We start from the raw sequence: 11,159 nt of genomic DNA on the forward strand, positions 1-11,159 counted from the left end.
ACAAATGAACTTGGGGGAACACATTCCAACTGTAGCAAAAATTTTTTGGCCATTTCTATTCAGCATAGGGTAAAATTCTTGGTTAGAGCAATTAGGTAAGAAAAAGAAATCAATGATATTCACATAGGAAGAAAAGAAGTACAATTATCTCTCTTCACAGAAGATAGGACCTTATATATAGGAACATTTTAATATTTCATATGTATGTAAAAGTATAATAGAAATAATAAATTTGACAAAGTTTTATGATACAAAAACAATAAGCCTAAATCAGTTGCATTCTATATATTAACAATTATATGAAAAGAAAATTAAGGAAATAATTCTATTTAAGATAATATTAACACAAATATCAGGCATAAGCTTAGCAAAATAAATAAAAGATTTGAACACTGAAAAACAGCAAATGTTTTCAATTAGCAATAATCGCACCTTGGATAAACCTCATTGGCTATGATAATTCCACTGCGCAAAGCTGCACCAAATATTGCTCAAAGTAAATTAATAAGACACCAATAAGTCAAAGACATCCAATATTCATACGGTGGTATAATTATTATTTTCAAATCTTTATTTATTTATTTTAAAGCAGAATGAGAGAGCAAGGAGAAAGAAAGAGATGTACACACTATAGTTTTACATTCTGGTATAGGACTCAAATTGCTGCAACAGCAAGGTATGGGCCAGGTTAAAACCAGGAGTCACTCTCCTACATAGGTGGCAGGAGCTGAGCCACTTCCTTTTCAGGCAGATAAGTAGGAAGCTGGATTGGAACTAGAAGAGAAATCCCAATATGGGATGAGGCCATTGCACAAGGCGGTTTAACCCACTGCACCAAAATGCCATCCCTGTTATCAGTTTTAAAAGGTGAAGAGAATATTGGAGATGGATCGTGGTGATGCTTGTGAGTCAATACAAGTAGATTTAAATCTTATTGACCTGTACACTTGAATAATAAAATGTTATATATTATCATTTTTTTTTTATTATTGGAAAGCTGGATATACAGAGAGGAGGAGAGACAGAGAGGAAGATCTTCCATCCGATGTTTCACTCCCCAAGTGAGCCTCAACGGGCCGGTGCACGCCGATCCGATGCCGGGAACCAGGAACCTCTTCCAGGTCTCCCACGCGGGTGCAGGGTCCCAAAGCTTTGGGCCGTCCTCGACTGCTTTCCCATGCCACAAGCAGGCAGCTGGATGGGAAGTGGAGCTGCTGGGATTAGAACCAGCGCCCATATGGGATCCCGGGGCATTTGAGGCGAGGACTTTAGCCACTAGGCCACGCCGCCGGGCCCCTATATATTATCATTAATCTGCCATAATTTTAAAGCAACCAATTAATGTTTGGAACTAAAAAAAACCCAATTATTATTATTGCCAAATGAGATAAAATGAAATGGTTATTTTGGGATAGAATGAGTTAAATATATAAGCCAAAAATCACATTAGCAGGCTGAAATTGTACTCAAAAGGTGCCCTCTGTTCTTAGAGTTACAAATTGTGTAGTTGTAGGTTTCTAAGTCACTCTCACACTCACCTAGATTCAAAGCTGAGTTTCCAAAAATGGGAGCTTACAATAAACAACAAAACCAATGAGAATGACAGAAGATGCATATTAGGCAGCATTTTACAACTGAGAAAAGCTATTCAAATAACAAGATCCAGATGTTACCCTGAATTGAATCTTATTGTCTTCAGAAACCCTCAGATTGAATCATATATGTAATGTATCACCCAAATGATGGCTTAATATGTAGATGATAATATTGCTTCTGTATTCTAGAAGGAAAGTATACACCTGTGAAGGAAATCTGCTTTCCAATGGCATTAGAACAACAGCTTGGTAATGCAAAGTTGTGGGGAATAAATATATTCATTTTAAATCTCACCCAACAGACTCATCCTGGACAAGCTTTTCTTAAAATGCATTCAGGGAAAATATCCATGTTAGCTAATTTATTTTCTTTATTTTGATTTTGAATTTTATGGTACAATTATGTAGGATCTGGGATTCCCCTCCCCCCAAATTCCCTCCCCTGACTCATTTTCCCCTTACTTTTGCAATAGAATAGCCCTTCATAACAAGTTATGATTCACTCAGTCTGTTATTGCTGGTACAGACAATCTCAGACAGTCCAGCATCCCATTGTCTAGACATGACCAATAGTTTCATTGGGAGTCCACCTTTGATTTGGAAGTAGGGGTGCATATTGCATTGTGTCTTCACATATGGATATGGTAGTATCTATTATTCCATCAGTATACATTCCCTTAAGTGAGAAGCCACAAAATAAGGTTGACAACAATTTTGAAGTTTTAAACAAAGACAAAACTAAGAAATCACCATAGAGTTGAAAAATGTGCCAATGAATAACCAGCACAAAACAAATGGGAGTACATCAAACTAAAAAGCTTCTGCACAGCAAAAGAAACAATTAACAAAGTGAAAAAACAACCACCAGAGTGGGAGAAAAATTTTGCGCATCACACAGGTGATAGGGTACTAATATCCAGGATCTACAAAGAGCTTCAGAAACCCAGGGACAGAAACAAACAAGCAAACAGGCAAACAAACAAAAAACCTGTGAAAAAAAAGACCAAGAAAATTAACAGACATTTTTCAAAAGAAGAGATTCAAATGGCTACCAGACATATGAAAAGATGCTCAGGCTCCCTAGCCATCAGGGAGATACAAATGAAAACCACATTGCGGTACCACCTAATTCCAGTGAGACTGGCCTACATTCAGAACTCTACTAGCAACACCTGCTGGCATGGATGTAGGGAGAAAGGCACCCTGCTTCACTGCTGGTGGGAATGTAGACTAGTACAACCACTGTGGAAATCAGTATGGAGAGTGCTTGGAAAATTGCAAATAAACCTGCCATATGACCCAGCTATCCCACTGCTAGGAATATACCCAATAGAAATGAAATCTGCATATGAGAAGGGGATCTGTAATCCTATATTTGCAGCAGCACAATCTACAATAGCAAAGACATGCAAGCAGATGCCCTTCCAAAGAGGAGTAGTTAATTCATTTTCAAATTCACATTTTATGTGGAGTGAGGAATGACACACATATGGCCCATAAATCAGATTATTCAAACCATTGATGTCTATTTTCAGCAATAATTTGGCAGTTATTGAAAAGTGTCACACGGGATTCCTAAATAGAACTTCAATTTAAATAGTTCTAATGGGGTCTGGCACTGTGCTGTAGCTATCAAAGCTCCCACTTGCAGTGCCAGCATCTCATAAGGACACTGGTTTGAATCCTAGCTGTTCCATTTCTGATCTAACTACCTTGCTACTGCACCAGGGAAAGTACTGTAAGATGCCCCATGTTCTTGTGCCCTGCACCCATTTGAAAGACCTGGAAGAGGTTCCGGGCTCCTCTCTTCTAGCTTTGGCTTGATGCAGCAATGGCTGTTAGCTGTTACAGCCATTTGGGGAATGAACCAATAGACGTAAGAACTCTATTTCTGCTCTCCTTTTCTGTAACTCTCAAATAAAATGCATCTTTAAATAACTCTACAATGAGGTACAGTAAACAAGAAAAATCAGTGTTCTGTATAAAAGTCCCCAGTCAGATTTACAGTGTAATCATATACTACTCCAGATAACGTCTGATGACAAGAAAATATTCTGTTGCCGTAGTAATTCCAATTACTGGCCCAGAAGAATAAAGTAGCAACAGATATTATGTGGTATATATCAAAAGCAGAGGTTTTGAAGCCAGACAAACCTACAGGAAATCCGGTCCATGCAATTTAAACTGTTTTCCAAATTTAAATTTTCTCGGGGATATGATTTTGTTATTATTGATATGAGGCTATGACGATTGGTACAAATTATCTATCATGGTATCTGAGCTATAATGCTTGGTGCATTTTAATGACCATTATTGACTTCTTTTCATCATTATCATTTGAGCGAGTGTTGGCAAACCTTCAGAGAGCTCCAGAACAGACTTACTGTATTCTGATTAGTTGTACATTTGGAAATACAGACACATACAAGATAAACACTCTCAAAAATTTCAGTTTATTGGAGAACAAAGGCAAAAGCAATTGAGCATTTTCATATAAAAATCACAAATATATTGAACATGAAAGAATCAAAAAGAGCATCAGCAAAAATCATATTCCTCAATATTGTGAGGAAAGTAAGAAAATGGCCCTAAAATTCAATTATGCTTCAGGTGAATTGTGAGGTATGATTTAAGGAGTGGAGAAAATTATTTGAAAAATTTTTAAAAAGTATGCTTTAAAATAACAAGTCAAAGGAAAGCATTCCTTCTTCAAAGAAGTCAAATTATTATTACATCTGGGAAAAGCATCAACAGGGGTTGAAACTGGAAATTTAAATAATGCCTAGAAAAGAAAGAGGCTTTCATCATAAGTGTAGAGATCAATTTTCATCCTCAAGTCAATGGGAAATCACTGAAGAATTTTAAGCAGTCAAGTAGCATAATCAGTATTGTAATTCAGCTTAGAAAATTATTATGGTAGTAGTTTGGAAGATGTGTCAAAAGGGTAAAAATAAAATCTGGAGAAAGGAGATCACTACAGTAGCATAGATGAAATGTTACAAAGATCTTAACTCTTGGAGTCATAAAGAGGCAATGATCTATTGAAGACAGAAAAACATAATTGCTTATATACAATAACTAATATGATAGATGAGGTATCATGTAACTACAGAATGGCTTAGTATGAGTTGTTACTTGGGTCCAGCACGGTGGCCTAGTGGCTAAAGTCCTCTCCTTGAACATGCTGGGATACCATCTGGGCGCAGGTTCTAATCCCAACAGCCCCACTTCCCATCGAGCTCCCTGCTTATGCCCTGGGAAAGCATAGAGGCCAGTCCAAAGCCTTGGAACCCTGGATCCGCATGGGAGACCTGGAAGAACTCCTGGCTTCGGGTCAGCTCAGCTCCAGCAATTGCGGTCACTTTGGGAGTGAATTATTGGGTAGAAGACCTTCCTCTCTGTCTCTCCTCCTCTGTATATATATCTGACTTTACAATAAAAATAAAATCTTAAAAAATTATATATGGGTTGTTACCTAAATGAATCAGTGCAGGAAGTGATTATCAACACAAGGGAAAAATAACGAAATAAACATATTTGATTTGTACCATGTTAACTTTAAGGTATTTTGAGGGAAATAAGACATTTTCCACTTAATAGAAAGGTAAATGTACAGGGCCCAGCGTGATGGCCCAGTGGCTAAACTCTCGACTTGCATCTACCAATATCATATATGGTCACTGGTTCATATCCTGGCTGTTCCATTTCCCACCCAGCTCCCTCCTTATGGCTTGGGAAAGCAGTGGAGGACGGCCCAAAGCCTTGGGACCTTGCACTTGCGGGGAAGACCAGGTGGAGGTTCCTGGCTCCTGGCTTTGGATTGGCTATTCTCTGGCAATTGTGGCCACTTAAAGAGTGAATCAAGGAATGGAAGATCTTTTTCTCTATATTTCCTTCTCTCTGTGTATCTGCTTTACCAGTCAAAATAAATAAATATTTTTAAAAATATATACATATATATAAATGTGCATGTGAGAATTTAGTTCTATGCAATAGAAGGTATCATTTTGAAGTGATCAGAATATCATTATTAAAATCATGGGTAGAAATGGGATTTCCATAGAATCATATATAATAATTGATAATGATTAACGCATAATTCTACTACTACTTAAAGGAATGAGAATAAGAAATAGATGCACACATAAAACTCACATAAAAGATGAAGAAAGACTGAGGATGCTATCTCTTAACCATAGGCCTGAAAATTTCAAGTGATAGAAAATGGAATTCAGCAGCATATTAAAAGAATAAGACATCGTTACAAAAGTTAAAGAATGTTTCAGCATTAGAAATATTCATTGACCTAATTCACGATATTAAAAGAGTAAAGGAGAAAAAGTCAATTACTCCAAGAAATCACAAACTATTTTGATTAATTTGAAAACTAATTCATAAGTCAAAATAATAAACTTAGAAAACTAAGAGGATAAAGTGCTACTATTAACTAAAGAATGTATTAACTATACAGCTACAGAAGTTACTGAGTTTGAGGTGAGATAGTCACTAGAAATGACAAGTGAATAATTAATATATTTAAGGTCTAGGTCAGACAAAAACATCGGGATTTAGAATCAAGGATAATTTTGAGTTATAGAATAAAAATATCACAAAACTGGTGGCCATTTTGGAGTTTGAAGATTGCATATTGTGAGCAGAAGGTCATTGCCTGAACATTGCACGAATCTTCTAAACTCTGAGTAAATTGTCATATCTGGAGAAACTTTCTCCTTTGTTGCCTGAGGGTTAGATGAATATAATCCAGTTAGTATGATGTACCCAATCCCAAAAAGATTGTAGCTTCTTTATTGGCCTCTGCATACAGACGATATGTATCAGTTTTCAGAGATTCATTGGACTTTGCCTTTGTTATAGACACATTATAGCTAGAAAAGTAAAGTTGGTAATGAACGCTTGGACAAGCTTTGACACATTGTAGCTGTTTTGTTCTGAAACAGCTTTGTTGAAGCCTGATTTCTATTCCATCAGTTCAATGACTTTCAGTACATTCAAATAGTTGTTCATACGTAATGTTCAAGAGCATGTCATTACTCCAGAAAGAAATTCTAGTTCCTGAAGATTTTCCCTTCACCCTAGTCCTAAGCTAATACTAATGACTTTTTTAATTAAATATTTTTTCTACTCTGGATTAAAGATATTGTTATATGTTTCATAAAAATGCATATAATAACAAATTTATGACTTTCAAGATTTCAGTCCCAAATTAAATTAGGTTTTAATTCTGTTTTTCACAATCTTCTTAAATATACTGGTATGCAAATTGAAATACACAATAAGTGATCCTTTCTACTACTCTTTCACTTGTCATGATGGTGATTTCAAAGATTTGAAAGATGTATGAATATTTCTTTCCATTTGTATTGTTGAATAATCTTTCATTGTACTATGGTATGAATATTTGTGTCTCTCCAAACCATTTACTCTTTTTTTTTATTCATTGATTACATTGTACTATGTGACACAGTTTCATAGGTACTGGGATTCTTTCTCCCCACCCCTCCCCAAACCCTCCCGCCATGGTGGATTCCTCCACCTTGTTGCATGACCGCAGTTCAAGTTCAGTTGAGATTCCCTCTTTGAAAGCATAAACTAAACATAGAGTCCAACATCGTATAGTCCAGTCAAATTCTTCAGCTTCTTGGGGAGACCCTGTCTGGTCCGAGAGCAGAACCAGCAGAGTATCATCCCGATCAATTAAAAGCTCCAACATACCCTCCCCAATAATTAACTTCGTTGTGGAATTAATTGATATAGTATTGAGTAACCAGTATGTTGAAAACAAATGCGATTTCTTAACCACATTCTGTGGTCACCTCATTGACATTTCAACAAACCATTTACTCTTAAAATCATGGCATTATGGGGTAGAATGTTAGGGTTTGAACCCTCTAGTTTTATGATGAAAGCTTGCTCCCTAGTGTGGGAATGTTGAGAGAAGAGAACATTTTTTCAAAGATTAATTTATTTACTTGAAAGACAGAGTGACATACAGAGAGAGAAATTGTCCATCCCCTGGTTCACTTCCCAAATGACTGCCTTGGTCAGGGCTAGGCCAGCCCAAAACCAGGAACCAGGAATTCTATTAATTTCTCCCTTGTGGGTGTCTGGGACTCAAGCCCTTGGATCATCTTCTGCTGCTCTCCCAGGTCCTTTAGCATGGAGCTGGATCAGAAACGAAACAGTTGAAATTTAACCAGTGCTTATGTGGGATGCTGATGTATGAGACAGCAGGTTAACCTTGGAAACCACAGTACCAGACCTAAAATGGTAGAACACTTAAGGAGCGGAGGCTAGTAAGAGGGGATTAGATGTTGAACAGAGATAAGTGATTTGTTGTTAGAATACTTTCTTGTTCATGCAAGAACTCCCCAAAAGGACGTTTTTGTAATCACAACTGACACTGTCTCTGAATCTATCTAGCTTCCTATTTTATCATATCCCTTTATACTGCTTGCACCCATGCCATCCACCATGACTTCTTGACAAGAATGGAACAGATATTGCTATCATGGTCTTGAATCCATTGGACAGGTACATTTTGAAAGCAGTATTATAACAGTACTTTTGATTTTGTTTTACGTTTGTTCTGCTTCATCATTTGTTTATTTTGATGGAAGGAAGAAGCAAACCTGCACTGCTCTGAGAAGCAACCAGGTGTCTGCATATACAGAAATCCTGGTTAGGTTAAATTTTGGCAAGGTAAAAGGAGTCAAGAAATAACAAATATTTGAACCAAACAATAGCACCTATTAGCTAAAATAAACAAACAAAGGAATGCTGAAGTATAGAAACAAAGTATAGGGGATGGTCTTCGTAAAAAGGCAGACAAATGCTTAGATAAAGGAGGAGAGCTAATAACAAAGGGTGTAGCTCTTCTTTGCATTTGTAGTTCCATTGTAAAAGGAGTTAAGATCAGGCAGTATATGCAAGAGATTGTAAAAGAATAGAGATGCAGAAGGAGTTAAAGAAGGGCAAGGCTTGACTTCATGGAGTAAAAAAATGAGAAGAGACTGAAAGAAATATATGTATTTTTTTTTTCAAAAAGTGAGTTACTGTTCTGAAAAACATGGGTCTGTAAACCCATTTATACCTTACCTTTCCTTGTTCTCAGTAAATACTGAAAAATTAGTCTAAGTCCTAATATGAGTAACAGCCAATTGAAAATCCAATTTACATTCCTCTATGGGAACTATGTTCTTTGTTGGTGAGCTTCATGGTCCTGGCTATATTTCTTACTGCCTGTTGCTCTGTTTATATTTCAGATACATTTTCTATTTTATCTTTAAGAATTATTAGGAACTCTTCCCAAAACTTTTCAAAGGTTATTCAGTGGCCTCAGAGTGGAAACACCAGTTATTTTACTGATTTAATTAAAAGAGAGTGAAAATGAGCAAACACAATTTATAGCATGGAATTCTGTTTATAGCAAGACTGACAAATCAAATGAGTTTAAAGGTGACATTTAATATTTGTCAAATGAACTGTGATTCATCATAAAAATCACACACATAAAAAAATGCTCCAGGCCAGAGGATGACATTTGAGTAAAATACAAGGGGCCTACAAAAAGTTCATAGAAAATTCACATTATCTTTTAATTATAATTTCTTGTGAACTTCTTAAAACCCCTATTCGTAATGGTGCTATCAATTTTGCACAAATCTTTGGACTTTTTTTCCTAGTTTGAGTATTATAAATAACAAATTAAATTGCAGTTAAATCTTCATATTCATCTTTAGTACTTTCCTTTGGTAAATGATGCATGTTTTTAAATTTTTTATACAACTTGCCAAACAGAATACAGTAAGGTAATAAAATGGTAAAACAAAGTTTCAAAAAGCGAATGTTTAAATAAATGGAGCCTTCTTCTCAGCATCAGGAAGAAGGGAATATAGACCACGAAGACATTTTTTATAGAGATTTCTGGATGCTCTTTCCAAAGGATCTGACTAAACAAGAGGAGACACTGACAATCATTACCACACACTTGTTGAAATTACTAAAAGGAATCATCCTAGGGATGGTAACATGTTTTGTTGAGAGATTTCATGATAAAAATACGCAACCAGGAGATGTTGAATCTAATGTTTGAGTAGGATCAATATATGAACTTGAAAATACCACTGCAAGGAAAGGGACAAGTGCAAAGTTGTGGTTCATCTTGCTCATAGACAGAGGCACAAAACCGACATTTCAATTAGAAATCATAATTTCACAAGGCATTGTCTATGACCAAAGGCATTGTGATGCTTAGATTTTGTTTTTTATCAGGGGAGAGATTGCGGTGCCCTGAAGTTAAGGGTTCACATAGGGTAATACATCCATAAAGAAGGACTCTTTTGGGCTGGGCATGGTAGCCTCAGCACACTAGACTAGCAGCTTAAGTCCTCGCCTTGAATGCACCAGGATCCCATTTGGCCACCGGTTCTAAACCCGGCTACTCCACTTCCCATCCAGCTCCCTACTTGTGGCTTGGGAAAGCAGTCCAGGATGCTCCAAACCCTTGGGACCCTGCACAAGCTGGAAAACCTGGACGAGGCTTTAGATCAGCTCAGCTCTGGCCTGGGGAGTGAATCAGCAGACTCTCCCATCCTCCCTGTATATCTAATTTTCCAATAAAGATAATTTTTTTTAAAAGAAGCACTCTTTTTCCTTTCTATTATGCTTCCCCTCTATTCAGGTGTGATGAATCCACATACAAACAAGAGATGCCATGGCTACTTGTTTTGCAAACTAAACTGATGATTAGTCTTTTGTTCCAAAAATCTTTATGTAAATGTTGAATTTTGTAAAATCCTAAAATGTTTGATCTTATGCAAAAATATGACCAATATATCAAACTAAAGCAAGTTTTATTTTTTATGTGTTTTGGGTAATTGTTTTATACTTGTCAAGCAGAACAATGTAATATGTTAAATGTATCTTCTCCAATCACAAAAAAATAATCAAAAATTGATTTATGTCACAGAATATTGAAACTTCATGTGCCAGTAAACAAAATAACTCATCATTAAATCATTCTATAATGCCATTTCAGTTAATAAAGCATTCTTTCAAAATTTTCACTCAAATCAGACAAAAATTGCATTTATAAAAGAAAACAATGAGCAAATGTTAGATTTATATAACTAAATATTGTCATTTTTCAATTAGCATGCATATAACCAATGAACAGTATTAAAGTTTCTACCCCATTTATTTGAGGCCTTATAGCTTTAGGCTATGTAATTTCATTTTTAGAACTTATACTCTGAAAATGAATGCATAGCTTTTCTATTAGTCATTTTTAACATGATATTAGGAAGTATCTCTTCTGGGAGCTATGTATACATTTTGGTATTATAATAGACTCCAGCCTTGGAAAAACACGGTTTTTGCAGTTCTCCAAACTTTTTGCATTATAATATTCCCACTTCACGGCTCTATAAGAGAGTTATTTTAAAGAACAAAGTGATTAAACTAAATAATACAGGTATGAAGCCAACAGAGTACCTGATTCACCAGTCTTGTTTTTTTTACTTCATACTCATTTACATGCACATA

General features: G+C 36.0%; 1 non-coding gene across 1 annotated transcript; it reads right to left on the minus strand.

Moving 5' to 3' along the window:
* Positions 1-337: 337 nt before the first annotated feature.
* On the minus strand, positions 338-477 carry LOC118760497 (U4 spliceosomal RNA). Its single transcript, XR_004996805.1, has one exon. It is a non-coding gene; the product is annotated as a U4 spliceosomal RNA (small nuclear RNA).
* Between the last annotated feature and the right edge of the window lie 10,682 nt (positions 478-11,159).

This window comes from Ochotona princeps, chromosome X, assembly GCF_030435755.1.
Source record: "Ochotona princeps isolate mOchPri1 chromosome X, mOchPri1.hap1, whole genome shotgun sequence".
NCBI lineage: Eukaryota > Metazoa > Chordata > Mammalia > Lagomorpha > Ochotonidae > Ochotona > Ochotona princeps.